At 41.0% G+C, this 16,178-nt stretch overlaps 1 long non-coding RNA gene across 1 annotated transcript; it reads right to left on the reverse strand.

Annotated features, from left to right (window-relative positions):
• Positions 1–1,262: 1,262 nt before the first annotated feature.
• LOC117243981 lies at positions 1,263–6,729 on the reverse strand. The gene is made up of 3 exons (XR_004496236.1): positions 6,483–6,729; positions 6,297–6,402; positions 1,263–3,084 (listed from the first exon to the last, which is right to left on the reverse strand). It is a non-coding gene; the product is annotated as an uncharacterized LOC117243981 (long non-coding RNA).
• Positions 6,730–16,178: the final 9,449 nt, after the last annotated feature.

The following is a 16,178-nucleotide window of genomic DNA, read 5'->3' on the forward strand; positions in this document are numbered from 1 at the left end:
GACATTACACAACAGATAAGAACCTTGCTGTGATGGACACTGACTTCTCTGTACTTTTTAAAGTAGCGTGATCCCAAGATCAGAACCCAAAAAAAAGTTGTACATATACCATAAAGCATACTCAGTTATCTAGAGGGAAATTTTCAATTGTCAGAACCCACAGCTGTAAAATACAGACTAATTCATGATCTGAATCTCTTATGAGTGAATACACTTACACGCGAATATATTTATAAGTCACTAGCACAATTTGCACAGGGTTCATCATTTGTGTTACATGCTGTTTATTTACAGCAATATAAAATTAACATAAAACACAAAAATTACAAAGTGATTCTGATGTATTGCACTCCAGGCTTCCTGGAGTATATTTATAATGCCCCAATATCCATACTACAATCACGTGATAGCCAGGTTGTGATTTTAATCAATCTGATAAGGACTAAATGTGTGGTGTTGTAACAAAAAATAAAAGAAAGGAAGAGTGCAAACTTTCCTGAAGCTAGGTGAATTTTAGGACCTAGAATCATGGTAAAAATATTCAATGCACTAAACATAACCTTGACCCATGCCAGTGGCAGGACTGCCAATTCCAGACCAAGGATTAAAGTGAGCCTTTTCCCTTTCCAGAAACTGAAAACAGTCTGGTTGTAGCCAACTGACTAGTTTTTGTCCATTTCCATGGTTACAAGAAGATTAATATGTTGCCACCTGTTTGTTGACTTTCATTAAGTTTGCTTGTTCACTTTCATTAAGTTTAAAGTTGGTCTGCCCCAGTTACTCCCCCGCCATCCTAATATGGTTTGTCCCCAGTTGCCTATCATTGTAAACCCCTCCCCTTTTTCCAGATTGTTCCCCATCCATCACTTTGGTCCTGCCCCTGAGCCCTATCAGTCTATGTACACCACACCTTTTGTTCTGGTTCCTTCCTGCTTATCACCCCTTACTTGATGCCCTATTGGTTGTACAATTGTCTTCCCTCCCCCAGGTCCCTACCATTGGTTCTGTGCATTGTGACCACAACACCTCCCCTGCTGCCGTCCTATGGGTTGCTGTATGAGCCACCCACGGACTTTAAAACCTGGCGCACAGAGGTGCCCAGGGTCTCGGCTCGGACCTTCTCCTCGTGATCCCAGCCCCGTCCCTCGTCGTCTTCTCCCTACACCTGTCAGAATAAACTTGTTCCTGGGAAATTGGAGGACTCTGAGCACTCTCTCTCCTTTTGCCACACCTCGCGTCGCCCTGCGATTCATGGAGCCCGAGCCCGGAGGAGCTCTAGAGGTTCCAGGTCGAGCCACACAGTGCTCACCTGGTTCCCCACTCCTGCCGCTGACGTTTGGCACAAGCTGTGATAGCCAAGGCGTGAAGGGCCGAGGGGGCAGCGACATTAATATACACACACTCTGTCAGATCATTTTTGGCAATAAGGAAGATCTCCATAGAAGTCCATCTCCCTTTCCCTGCTCAGACTGGAGGAATTAAAAGGAGAATCCAGGGTCTGCAATGGGCCCATCTCCCCTCCCAGGGCAGTGCAGTGCAGTGAGAGGAGGGGCTGTGCTTCCAGAGCGTGGTTACTTCAAGCACAGCTGTCCTCCTGAAGGGGCTCTGTGCACACAGAAGATGAGGAGAGCACACTGGCCAGAGCCCTTGAAGGTGTAAAGGTATCAAGACTTGTACAAAGGAGAGGAGCATTTTCCCAAGCTGGGAGACATCAATTCTTATTCCCATTCTTATGGGAAGGGGTAACAAACATAATGCTCAAGTAAACAAGAGACCTGCTTTTGCTTACAGTGTGCATGGGAACCTAAACAAGGTTGATGTGCACCTCTGCCTGCTATCAAAAGGGCAGCACTGGACATCCTTACATCACCAAAGTCAGGCTTAGGATTTAGCCCATACCTGTATGTCCTGTCTTTACCATATTTATAATTTTTTACATTCTTTCGAGCTGTTTCCAGGGAGCTTGGCTCTATTCAAAGGGGACATTTAAGGACAGACCCTTGGAGATTCTCCTCAGTTTTTGTCTTCTGTCTGCTTAGGCTGGGGAGATATTTGTTCCTTGCCCCATGAGGATTCACATTCTCTTGTTTGGCTATCCACCACATTTTCCTAGCAATGAGGAAAAGATTCTACAAACAAAAAACCAAAAACAAAAACAAAAACAAAACAAAACGAAAATCAAAACACCAACAGCACAGGTCCTGAAAGCTTCAGTTTGAATACATTCTTGAATATTAAAATATTAATTAGGAAAGAATGGGGTGTTTAACAAGAAGAGTTTAAAAAGGTTTAGATTATTTGAAATATTTTTCCTAAATCAGAGGTTATATTATTTGTTTCCAGGCATTTTCCTTGCTGAAAGGTGAATCAGTACAAATTCAGGTCTACCTTCACAAGGAGACTTCTACACAATTCTCCAAGTGGGAGAGGAGCTTCTGTTTTCCTGATGGGAACTATAAAACCACCAGAAAGTCACCTCACACTGTGGCTTCCTTAGACTCCTGGTATGGCCAGTTCCTCATTCCTGGACCCTAACAGCATTTTGGACCATGGCTTTTCTACACACTAGAACACCGGAAGAGAAAACCATCATTTCTTCACCTGATTTAGGAAGCAGTGCCTACTTTGAACCCCACCTGCTCCAACAAGCATTTCCATTTCCAAATGCTTAATGAAATGTGTTGATTTTTTCTTTCTGATGTTGCCTCAGACATAGAATTATTCAGCTTGGGTGAGTTCTCAAGCCTTCCAGCCTCCACAAAGCTGAGTCTTTCATGGATGAAAGACATGCCAAAAGTGGGGGAAAAATAAAAAATTAAAAAAAAAAAAAATTGTCCACTTCAACCGAACAGAATTTAATTTGTGACAGCAACATAAATTCTGTCTTTTTCTTAGCTTTTGACTTCACAATCTTAATTATGCAGGTTTCCTCTTATTCTAAATGTGTCGAAGAGAGTTCTCATGTGATTAACTGTAGAAAAAGATTAGGGAAATTACCTGAAAAATCATTGTACAGAATCTTACAACACATCCCTCTGTCAGAATAACTGGGTTCATGAGACAGCTCTTCATCCGTCTTTTTACCTACAGGAAATTCACATTTTTTAATTTCAGAAGTAAAGCACTAAACATTTAATAAGATATTGTTGCTTACCTAGACAAATCTCTTTGATTGCCAGGAATAAAGTAGACAGTAAGATTTTGTGGAAGCAAGTCTGGCTGAGGTTTCTTTCCCTTCACATCGGTGTGAATTATTGCTTCCTGTTAGGCAGAATTATCTTTTACTGTATTTTTTCAGCCTGGCCTTCTTTGGAAAAAATGTTGCCAAAAGATACAGCCCAACTTGTATCACAGTCTCAAGTCATGAAGCAAGAAGTGGAAACATTAATAGTGCAGATTCAAAGCGAGAAATATTTATGGTCTCTGTATTTTTCTTTCTTGTTTTTCTCCCTTTATATGTTTATGTATATATGCACATAGATACAGATATATCCATAGTTCTGTCTACATATGTACATGAATACACACAACATTTTGCCATCTCTGTGTGTCTGTACTTTGTGTTGTGTGCATGATAAAGCAATCAGTGAACAAGAGAACAACAGCAATATCTGAATGTCTAACCAGCATTTGAGATAGTTAAATCACAAACTCTGCATTTTCGACCAAACTAAAATAGGAGCAGCACAAATGTGGCAATTAACAATGAAGAAAGTTATAAACCTCAATAGCTCACAGCCTCTGTGTCAGCTGAGTGGTGCTCTGCTATCTGCTAGGGTGATTTGCTCTTTCCCCATTCCCTTTCTGCACCCCTCCATGCACCCTCACGTGCTTCTAGGGAAGGCAGTCAGTACCAGAAGGATGATCCCAAGGTCCGAACACACAGACAGCACAAGACTACTGTCCCACAGAGCCTCACTTTGCTGCCAGCAATCAGGGCAGCACATGAATGAGCAGAACAGCACTGACAGGAGGGTCAGGGTAAGAATGGAGAATGTTCTCAGAAAACAGAGGAAATGCTTGCAAAGAGAGACAGTGTTCAGGAAAAAAAAAAAGCTTGAGACATGGTATCTGTCTGATTTTAATCCAGAGTCTGAGTTACAGCCTCCCCTCCAGCTTCTATCTAGGTACTTATGTAGGCAGCAGAGTGCTGCCACAGAACTTTGAAATTCACTGGCAATTCTCAGTCCAGTTGATCCACACTGATCACCCTCCAAGAGATGTCATGGATCTTTTCTGCCATATTTTTCAAGATGGATGATACTTAGGACAGCATTGCTCAGATGTGAGTCTGAATAACATTGAAATAACCCCCAATAACACCTGTGGACACAGGTAACTGGCTGTGTCTACACTTCTTTATACACCCCACCCCTGAGAGCAATCTTTGCCTATCAAGCCAATATTGACTGTGTCCACATTGCACTGCCTCTGACCGAGCATCTCCTTTGGACACTAAGTCACAATGGAGTGGAGAAGAAATCATCAAAAAGTGTCTAAAATAGTGTGGGACAGTAATGTGAAAGTACCCTCATTGAAGCTCAGAGGAGCAGATTTGGCTACAAAACCTGTGGGGAGTGTAATGCAAAGTGAGCCCAGGTGTGACCTGCAGAGAATGTTGAAAATAGGAGAAACCAGTAGAAACTCCCCAGGAGCAAATCTACATTTTGTTTTGAAGACGGCTGGTAGACCGGAAAAGGAAGCTCAGGAATGCACTAACATTTAGGCAGGGGACCAGGTGTAAACTAGGCAGAGGATGTTATCTGATAGTGTAAACATGCCCTCTACATCTGCTGGAAGCAAAACAGATTCAAAGACTGGATCAGCAGACTGGAAATGCTTAGCTCTGACTCCAGCCTGATACCTGAACTCACAGTTTCCAAGCAGTTTCTTTATGTCATTGTTCACAAATTCCCACAACCAACCTACAGATTCTGGTACTTTTAAAGGATGTATTTTACTAACTTGCTGCTCCTCTCTCTATGTGGGGCCATTCCCCAGCTGCCTCCTCACAGGAGTATTTTGCTGGTTATTACCTCATACACACTGTATGATCAGAACCAGTTAAGCCAATGCAAACACTGTCATGAGGCAAATGTAGAAAGAAAAACAAACATGCTTAAAAATTCTATTTATACCTGTCTTTAAAACCAGCTACCAATACATACAGATTTATGCATTTATGCAGAAAGAAGTATCACAACTGTGCTTCATGAGATCAAAATGTATCACAACAAACTAATGACACTCAGATAAACACTCCACAAAATCTTAATTTTCCAGTTTTGCTGTATCTGGAATATTCAATTGTCCATGCTTCAGGTAAGAAGATCCCACTGGTGATCACATAAATTAAATATGAACAGGACCAAACAATTAATGCATGATGTCTCCTATATTACAAAATCAAACATTTTGTGGGAAGAGTAATGATGACACAAAGGGGAAGAAATTTTAAGTTCCTGGATCACATGATACCTCCAAGATTCAGCAGTTCTCATTTGGGGAAAATTCCTGTGCATCCTGACTGGACCTCAGGGTTGAAATACCAGCATGGCATACTGCAAATCCTTTCAACAGCAGATGGCTGCTCCTGCTGCTGGTGGGGTGTCCTTCACACACACACAAAGCAGGAGCAAACTAGCTGATGGATCTCTGATGGCTTCAGTTTCAAGAACATCCCTAGAAATCTTGCAGCAGCTCTATTATCCTTGACCTTTCTTAAAATCCCAAAGATGAGGGCCAAGGGGTGACCAGAGGTATGTACTGAGCACATTCAGCTGTAAGAGTCCCTTTGGAAAGAGGCTTCTGGCACCTTGTACATACCCATTGCTCTAAAACTGCTGAGCACTGCACAGGCAGTGTGCAGTCCAGGCTGGCAAGGGATGCTTCCAGCTTCCTCATGTTTTCAGTTCTCCAGAAGATCCCCACTGAGGCCACCAGAAATAGGAGAAACACCAATTTCCTGACTGCAACACAATTTTGTGCACAAAAAGAACTCTTTGGTAGCATGTGCTGTCTGGCACCTCTCAAGGACTTCACACAAAATTTTAAGTGCTTTAAATATATATAAATTCGTAATTGTATATTCCAGTACAGTCCTAAAGTAATGGCAAAAAAATGCTGTCTCTATCTTAATGATGATGGAGAATGTTCTGTTTTTCCAGATTAAACAAGGGATATTTAAATTCTCCAATCCAAAAGGAAACCTAACTCCAAACCTAAATCCAGCAGAACCCCAATTTGATCAGTAGGGTCTAAAAAAACCCTGACAAAAACCCAAGGGTGTTACTCACATTCAGCATCATCCATGGGAACCTGTCTGGTAAAGCTGCAGCAAAGCCAGGGCAGAAGTGCCAATGCCAGCTGAGGTATTTCAGCCTCTGCTTCTGCAATGCTGCACTGCAAAAGATTCCAACATGCAACAAAACCCTGTGTCAGTGTGAAATAAACAAAAACTAAGCAGCAGAACTTATACTTACAGTGAAAACGCTAATGGTGGTATTACCAAGATGCATTACTTTTACATGCCCAGTATTTCCTGTTTGTGGTATTATATTTTATCTGTCCTTTGTCAAAACGTAGCAAAACACACCCAGGGAAAGCCCTTTCTGTCAAGAGGATGCACAAGAGAAGCGGAAGTGCTCAGCAGGGCTGCAGGAGTGAGCGGGAGCAGTCACAGATGGAAAGGCGCAGTGCTATGTCCAGGCCAGCACGAACAAAGCCGGAGACAGAGCGCTCCGGGATGTGGAGACGAGGGGTCACTGGTGACACTTGGGGCTCCCTCCTGCACTGTGTCACTGTGTCACCAGGGGCCAGCTCAGGCCGGAACCGAGTGGTGACACAAGATAACTCTGTCCCGTAAAGGCAGAACGTGCAGCACCGCTGAGAGCACAGAACAAAGCGCGTGGAAACTCTTAACTCACTCTTGCTAGAGGGCTCTGCCTGCCACTCAATACTTTCCCAAAGCATAGGGAACAGTATTTTTTCATACAATCAGTCATACATAAATTACCCCAAATGCTGCTGATCTCAGAATATGTAGAGGATTGCTGGCAAACACTTGGTTCCACATGGCAGCTTTCTTGGCCAGAGCTGCGTGACTACCTGGGGGAGCCAACTGTGCTTATTGCTTGTTCTTTGATCCAGATTTTCTCTCCAATGCTTCCATTCTGAGTTCATGATTCCCAATCTAAAACAAATTGGTTAGGCCTCACTTGATCTTGGAGAAGAGAGCTGCAGTAGTTAAGATAAATTTAACCCCCCTGTAGCAATTCCAATTGGTTAAAGGAGACTGCCTAAGAAACACGTCTGAAGGAAGAAAACCGCAGGGAAGAACTGGCTGCCAAAAGCCCAAGGCTTCTTTGCGACCCTTGAAGAGTCCACAAAGAGATAGAGTTACAGCTAAGCTGGAGATTGTGGCAGGGACTCTATTTTAAAAGAATAAATATCTACTTGCAGGAAAGTTCAATGGGAACAAGAAAATCCAAGGACAGAGCACATCTCCCCCCCAAATCTGACTGCAATCCTATGGATTCTGTTTTGCCTAAAGCTATACAACAATGTAGTATCAGATAAATACATCCTCTCCATTATTTTGGATCCTGACATATTTATAAATAAGCTGAATAAATTTACTTTGGTTTAAAAATCAATGTGTGTATTTTCAGCAGGCAGCCAACTTTACTTCACAAAATGGATACCAAAAAAAAAATCCCACCAGAAAAAAAAAGAGCAATGCAGCCACACTTTAGCCAGGGAACAAATAAATGAGACACTACAGTGCCCTTTTCAGAAATGTAAGTTTTTGCTGTTTCACTAACTGAAAACAGCTTTGTTATAGTCTAAAAAAATTTTTTTTGCCTAACTTCCCACATCTACAACCATGCACATACTAAGCAAAGGGAGAAAAATGAGATGACTAAGTTATTGTGGTTACAAAAGAGCACTCTCACTGGAATTATAGAATTATAGTAAAATACTGTTTGCATAAATTAGACTCTGAATCTCCTCTAATATTTGAAGTCCTGTTGATATCACTGCTGTTTTAGAGAAAATCCTTTTACAGGTCCTGTAGATTGTTATGTCATAGGCAGAGTCAAATCTTGGCTTTACTGAAGTGAATATGAAAGGTCTCATTGCTTTCATTGGAAAAGAGACTTTAAACTATTACCTTCTCAGGCTTATACCTGACCTTATGCATTAGGCAAGCAATGAAGTAAAAGTAAACATTACTCTGGTGTGAGGAGCCAGTAGAACAGAATAGGTCCTTACAGGAAAGGTAAACTGCGGTTTTTTATATTACAGCACCAGTTTCTGTGTATAGACTGTACACTCAGGGAAGTGTATTTATACCTTAGTATGATAAACCCTTCTTTCTTAAAGACCAGACTGGAACATGAGTGATGATGCTGTTGTGGTTTAACCTGGCAGGCAGCTAAACACCCCACAGCCATCTGCTCACTCCCCCAGTGAGATGGGGGAGTGAAGAGAAAAAATGGTAAAACTCTTGGGTTGAGAAAATTTAATAGGACAAAAAATGAATGGGGACTAATAATAACAATAATAACAATAATAACAATAATAACAATAATAATAATAATAGAATATACAAAACAAGTAAAGCACAGTGCAATTGCTTACCACCCACTGACCAGTGCTGAGCCAATCCCTGAGCAGCAGATAACCACTCCCCAGCCAATTTCCCCATTTTATTCTACAGCATGGTAAGGAACATCCCTTTGGCCAGTTGGGCTCAGCTGTTCTGGCTGTAACCCCTCCCAGATTCTCATGTATCCTCTGTCTCCTCAACAGTGGGGTGGTGTGAGAACCTGAAAAGTCCTTTAGAGTGTAAGAACTGCTCAGCAACAACTAAACATCAGAGTGTTGTCAGCATTATTCTTATCCTACATCTAAACCACAGCACTGTACCAGCTACTAAAAAGAAAACTCACTCTATCCCAGCCAAAGCCAGGACATACACCTTCTTTCTATACAGCTTATTCAAGAAAAGGAATTAAGATTCAGGACAAATACAGAAGCTGCACATTAGATGCTGTCCTCCACATGTACAGGTTCAGGTGGTTTGGACTGCAACAAAGTTTAAAGTTCATGCTTTAAGAGACATAAAAATGTATCCTGCACGATGCTGCCATATCAGCTCAAGGATTCTGCTCAATACACACCTTGAAGGGGAATTTTCTTAGTAGTCAGACAAAAAGCAAGGTTTCCTGTCCTCGCTGTTCTACCACAATTATGGAGCACTTTGTGTATTCTCAGTGTTCAGCTTCACAGCTTTTCTTTACACATTAAGAATCCCAGAATCTTTGAGATTGGAAGGTGCCTCTGGACATCAACCAGTCCAACCCTCTGTTCAGTGCAGAGTCCCCTAGAGCTCACTACTCAGGGCTGTGTCCAGTCAGGTTTTCAATACTTCCAAGGATGGGGAATCCATAGCCCCTCCAGGCCACCTGTGGCTGTTGGCAGCTTTAGGCACAAGGTCACATTACTGCTCAACTTGTTCTCCACCAAGATCCACAGACCTACTCTACAAAGCTGCTTTCCAGCTGGCCTGAGGAGACTTTTTCTTCTCCAAGGACAGAACATGGCTTTTTCCTTTGCCAAACTTCCTGTGTTTCCTGACAGATCATTTCTCTAGAACACTGAGGACCCTCTGAAGCAGCACAGCTCTCTGGTGCAACAGCCTCTGCTCTCCCTTGTGTATTATCTGTGAATTTGTGAGGGTGTGTACTGTCCTCTCACCCAGGCCATTAGTGAAAAGGTTACAGAATGCTGGCAGTGCCGGTGCCTGGGGTTCATCACCTGTGTCTGGCCTCCATCTGGACTTTGCTGCTGATCACAGCCCTTTGATCCTGGAAGCTCAGCTAGTTTTTCAGCCACCTCACTGTGCAGCTACCTGCCCTGTGCCTCATCAGCTTGCCTATGAGGATGTTATGGGAGACGTGAAAAGTCTGGCTAATGTCAATTTAAACAACATCCCCTGCTCTCCCCTCACCCACTGAAAGAGTGATCTCACCATAGGTTATCAGATCGATTGAGCAGGATTCCTCCTCCTAGTCAGTAACCCCTAGTGACTACTCTCAATCATCTTGTCCTTCACAGGTTTAGAAATGGTTTCCAGAATAATTTGCTCCATCCCCTTCCAAGGGAAAGAGGTGAGGCTGACTGGCCTAAAGTTCTCCACATCCTTTATATAGATTAATCCAATATGTTTGGAAGGCACCACTTCTGCAATCAGATATGCTGTAAAGCTAAATAGGAAGAAAAGATTCCCAATTAATAGAATTTATTGTCTGGTCTAATTCTACAGGTAGATGATGGCCATTATTTTGTGTTTATTGACTTCCTGTGGCTCAGAGCAAAAGATTAAGGATAATTAAATTGGAATCATTTATGTAATTCAATGACTTGGCAAAACATGATTCATTTATATCACTCATTGTTTTTTCCATCATAAAAGAAATATGAACTTCCCACATTTAAAAATACTTATATAAGTATAAATAATATTTAAATATACTTACATAAAAGTATACAATGATCATGTCCACACTATACAATATATATAAAATATTAATTACCCTTATTTATTTATTTATTTATTTGTATGTTTATGAAAAAGTATTTAAGTACATTTTGAACAATACTTACCCAGCCTGCAAGAGAGTTTATGTATATTTTGTGTTTTATCATGCAATCACTTTGAGATATTCTACATGTGTATCTGAAGAGAACCATTTGCCAAAATGCTTTGCTTAATAATGGTGAAATACAGAATCAGGGCTTAAATTTGTTGCTACTACCTGAACTCCATCAAACTACCCAAATACCACCTCTCAGTTACAGGCACTTAAACAGTCCTTGCCCTTAGGAACAGTTTAGACCAGTGTATCATAATTTATTCCAGCAAGGATTTCAGGATTGAGATTTTTTTGATTTTTTTTAACCAGGTTTTTCTTCTGGAACAAGGCTTATTCATGTAAGCCCACGCAACTGTGCCATCACAACATTGATTTAACTGAAAACATCTTCTGCTAATGGGGCATGGCATTTCCTTGTTGCATCACATTAACTTCATTCTTTGGATCTGGTAATTAAGGCGAATTGTCTCCTGAAGATAGCAAATTAATTCCTTACACTGTCGCACTTTCTCAACTCTCACATCCAGATTTTACATTAAAACAAATAAAAAACCAAACGAAAAATTCCCAGAGACTTACCAAACTATTTAAACTGTTTTTATACACTGTATGTGCTGAGTTCTCCAGACTAATGCAGTTTACACATTACCCAATACCACCAATTTCCCAGCTTTGGCACAGAGGAGGGACATTGCAGCTGTGGATGTCAAATGTGCTTGGCCTTTGGAAAAGACAGCCCAGAGCCCAAACACCAAATCTGTCAGGTGATACCTTTGCCCATGTCATGGAAATGAGTAAGATACAGGGGTTCAGAAAACAAACCTTCAAACAATCCCTTCTCAGCTTTGGGGAGATATGTCACAGGGCTTTTTCTTACTTCTCCTGCTCAAATGTATGAGGGGAGAATGCCTTGGCTTGTGTGATGGTTCAGAAGAGCAGCAGTTCACATCAGGATGTTGTTGTGTGTGCTCATGTGCACAGGCCAGGAGGGGCAGGGCATAAATGGGAAACTTCTGCCACTCTGCTGAAGCATCATTAGTCTGGGATATCTGTGACCAGTTTGTGGTCACAGTGAAAAAGATACTTTTTCACAGGTACCACTGTTCAGCAGCCATCAACATTAGAGACAATGGAAGAAAAAGGAGACCAAATTTTATTGTTATTTATTAATGAAGAAAACTAAATTGAAATTTTCTTTCTTGAAAGTAACTCAAGGCTCTCTCCTGGAAGCCATCAAGGACCAACTCAGCCATGAAACAAAACTAAAAAGCTTAATCAGGACTCTACCATACTTTGTTTCATAAAACAATTTCAATTTGGGTATTGTCTTTGGAAGGAACCTAACAAGGACAAGGTTCTCCCAGTTTGTCCTTTTTTTCTTTCCTGCCATGCCCTTGGCTTTCATTTTAAAGACTGAAGATATTTGTCTCCACTCTGAGGACATTTGGAGTACCTTCAGGGTGGTAGTGCAGCTACTCTGTTGGTATGAGAAAATGAGTAGAAGCACTAGATAACAAAAAGTTGTTTTGAGGTAAATATCAGGGCAAAGGAAAGGGAAATTAATATTGGAGCAATTACATCATTTTAATTAACTATTGCAGCAGTTTAAATATCTGGCTCAGATCTCACTTTCCTTCCCTTTTCTTCTCCATGACCTCAGTAATTATCATGTTGGCTTTATCTGCCAGTGCCCATAGTGACACACAGGCTTCCGTAAGACTTTGCAAAACACTAACCTCATTTAGCTGATGCAAATGCCTGGCATTGTTCCAGGGAGGGAACAGGCCTGCTGCTGCAAAACTGCTCTGCTTATTTCAGGAAACTCATTGTTTCAATAAGCAACTTTCTTGTCTGGCCGTTCTGCTCCTTGTTTCAGGATGTCAGTCAGTGTCAAAGAATTGGTGATGGTGGGAAGATAAAACATCTCATAGTCTCACTGAGTGACACTGCAGCTCAGCACAACTGTAAACGTTCCCAGCCAGATCACGAAAGAAACAAAAACTAATTGCAGAAGTATTTAAGATCTCACCCTGTCCTCTCTAAGGGGAAAATCCCCTTCATTCCTGGGCTCTGTAACAAGGCACTCATGTCAAAATGTGACATGACATGGTCTCTTAGATGTTAAAGGGGTCACTAGAAAATAAATATTTCTCATGGTCATCCAGAATCCCAGAAGACCAGAGTATGTGGAAAGTAAACCCAAATAAAGGATAGAGTCCCAGAAGCTCCAAGCCAGACTCCAACTGTAGCACTTATAAATTGATTTCCCAAACAATTCTGATTTATTTTCCCTTTCTTTGGTGTCTGAATATGAATTGACCCAGTTGGCTAACTTTAACTAAGAAAAAAGGAACTGTTCTTGCTACATATCCTTTCTATCAAGAACAGGGCTAGGCTCAGCATTTGCTCTTGCAGGCAGTAATCTTGTGCTTCTGCTTGACCTGTGGAGCACAACCACAGTGATTAACTGCACCTCCAGGGTTTAGACACGACATGAAGCTGTACATGTATGTATATATAACTTATATTAATGTTGTATGCCTTTTCTCTGCTTTCATGACATTCATTGGTGTTTTCTGGGTGGTTTCAAGGAAGTCACAGCAAAAGATGAACTTTGGTATAGATACTGTTTAGAGCACACTCACATATAAATATATATATTACATAAAGTGATTATACACTTATCAGTACTATAAAACATATCTACTTGTATGTATATATGTGTACATATGTATGTATATTTATTTCCAGTCCTGAAATCAAAGCTCCTGCACTACCAATGCCTTCTGCTGTCTGACAGGGACATTATGTTTTTGCCACCTTAATTCCCTCACTTAGGAGTGCAAAGACATTCACAACTTCAACAAAATACATTTATACCAGTAAAAAAATTATACCTGTAAATATAACCTCTCCCTGTTCCCAAATCTATGCCTTATAGTAGCATAGCAAATGTACTTACGGAGGTGACAACTACATCTCAGAACAAATTTTGTTAACATAAGCCATGTCTCCAGCAGGAGGCTTAGCTGGCAGAGTAATTTACAGCAGTATCAGCCTCCCCTGCAGCCAGCTGCTGGGCAGGAACATCTCATCCCTTCCCTCTGCAGCAGCTGCTGCTTTCTGCCCACAGCCACAGAGAGCTCCAAGTTCTTCTCAAAGAGACTGATGATTGCAGCACTGGCAACTGCTAACAACCTCCCACTGTGGTTACAACAGGAGGGATGAAACCTGCAGTTTGGAAGATTCTCAGGGCAGTAACAGCAAATGAAGGGAGAGTAAAAGAGAAAGTAGAACCTCCTCAGAAGCATCTAAGAATCTCTCACATTGTAGGTAACGATTTTCAGGTCATGCTCAAAGCATGGCAGAAAGCAATGGGTGTTCTAGTGGTCTAAAATATATTTCTAACTCAGTGAAATTACAAGTGATATAAAGAGCCTTTGATTTGATTTGATTTGATTTGATTTGATTTGATTTGATTTGATTTGATTTGATTTGATTTGATTCTCCCAAATCTTCTGGGGCTCTATTTCATATCCACTGCGACCTCCAGGTGGACTCTCATTTCATGTTCCTGCACTCACACCAGACACAATAGGTTTCTCTAACAAAAGACTTAAAAGGAGGACAATTGTTAGTCTTCTTCACCTCTGTAGTAACTAGCTGTCCTAAGTACAAATCTGATATCCTTCAGGCTCTGCATTATCCAAATATAACCAACAAGAGCAGAAATACTGTCAGCTTTGGGGTAAAGGAAAACAGCTGCACAGCTGTCCACAGTTTTGGGAACAGGACAAAAAGATCAGGGAAAAAATATTTTTTTAAAACATTTTCTTTTCAGTTCAGTTACAATTACTCAAATAATTGCATATAAAAGCAATTATTCAAATGACAAACTGGCAATTTGCATGAGGAATGATTCATTGTATATAAGTATCCTTTGCTTCTCTGTGTGTGCTCTTGACTTCTAAGAATTCCTGTGTTAAATTGTCACAGATCCACTCCCTTTCACACTGGTCAGTTTTCTTCAACAAGATGTTGGCATTATCAGTGTGGCAATACTTGTGCTGAACAACAGGATGCCACTTTTCTCTAACGTGTGGTACACATTTCTTAAACTTCAGCTAGGAGAGAGGCTAAGGAAATGAACCCAGAGTTCAAGGAAGCCTTCCCATTTCTTACCTTTCATACCACTAGGTCAGAACAGGCAGTCACTCACACTGCAGAGCAACAGGAGTACATGAAGTCCAGTCAGAAATTCATACTCTGTCCAGCATAATGTCAGACTTTGTTTCACCAGTGTATATCCACCACTTCAGCAGATGATACTTCTGAGATTTTATTTCCTTAGCATGAGTGTAAAATAAGGCAAACAATTTTAGGAAAAATTATTTAATTTAGAGTTGGTAATTGGAACAAAACCCCCACAATCCTGTAGTCAAATAAAGTCTTATAAAGTATTTTCAGTTATTAACATTTCAAAAATAGCAGGAAAATCAACACATTTGCAAACATAGCCTTCTTATAACCAGACTAAAAGTATTTAGTGGATTCACCAAAATCCTGAATAGGCTCTATTGTTCAGAGATAATTTAAACCATCCTGTGCAGCTTCAATAATTTAAATACACTGGAGCACCAGCAGAGAAGATCTGCTTAGTTGTTTCTGATCACACAGGGATGAGGGAGCTATTCAGGTTAGGAATCATGCTTGGCAGTCTCCCAGATATCAACACCCATTCCTACGTCTCCAATCAGCAAAGGCATCAAGTGCATACTTTGTCTCATTCTTTGTCTCTGTTCATTCTCTGAAACCATTGCTGGGAACACACTGTCATAAGACATAAATGCAGAAAAAAAATGTCCTGCTGGTTATGTAGGCCCTAGTCCTGCATAAAATGTTTTGTGGGAAACCCCCCACTTAAACAGTGTCCTGACTACAAGGAACCTGCTGCAAGAAGTTCCTTCAGAGGCATCTCTGCATCCCTGAGTGTTTTTCTTGAACCTGTGTCTCTTCTATGCAGTCAATACACACATGTTTCACTTAAAACTGGATTTTCTGAGAAGGCACTTAAATCTGTGCTCAGATTTAAGCAAAATCACAAGTGACATCTGAAGTCACAGGAGTCTTCTGGGCTTGCAATGTAAATGAAATGAGACAAACTCAAGCCCAAGTGCAATTGTTGGAAAACATTCTTTTTAAAAAAGAAAACTTTGTTCTCACAGTCACCACTGAGATTTGAAAGGGAAGTAAAAAGAAAGAGGAAATAAATGGCACGGGGCATCATTTGAGGGAAAAGAGAGTGGATGGGAGGATACACTGAATTCAGAAGGAACGATTGAGAAGCTGGGCATTACCATGTTCAAATGAAGTCACAATTCAGAGCTCAGTGCAACACTGATTCTTCCCACAGGAGGCTCCTGTATTCCTGATGCAATAGGTTATTACAGATTTTATTTTCCATAAAACAGAGAACATTATTGTCATGGGGTAGCTTTACCTTTAAAGCAAAGCTGA

Source organism: Parus major, chromosome 2 (assembly GCF_001522545.3).
Source record: "Parus major isolate Abel chromosome 2, Parus_major1.1, whole genome shotgun sequence".
Lineage (NCBI taxonomy): Eukaryota > Metazoa > Chordata > Aves > Passeriformes > Paridae > Parus > Parus major.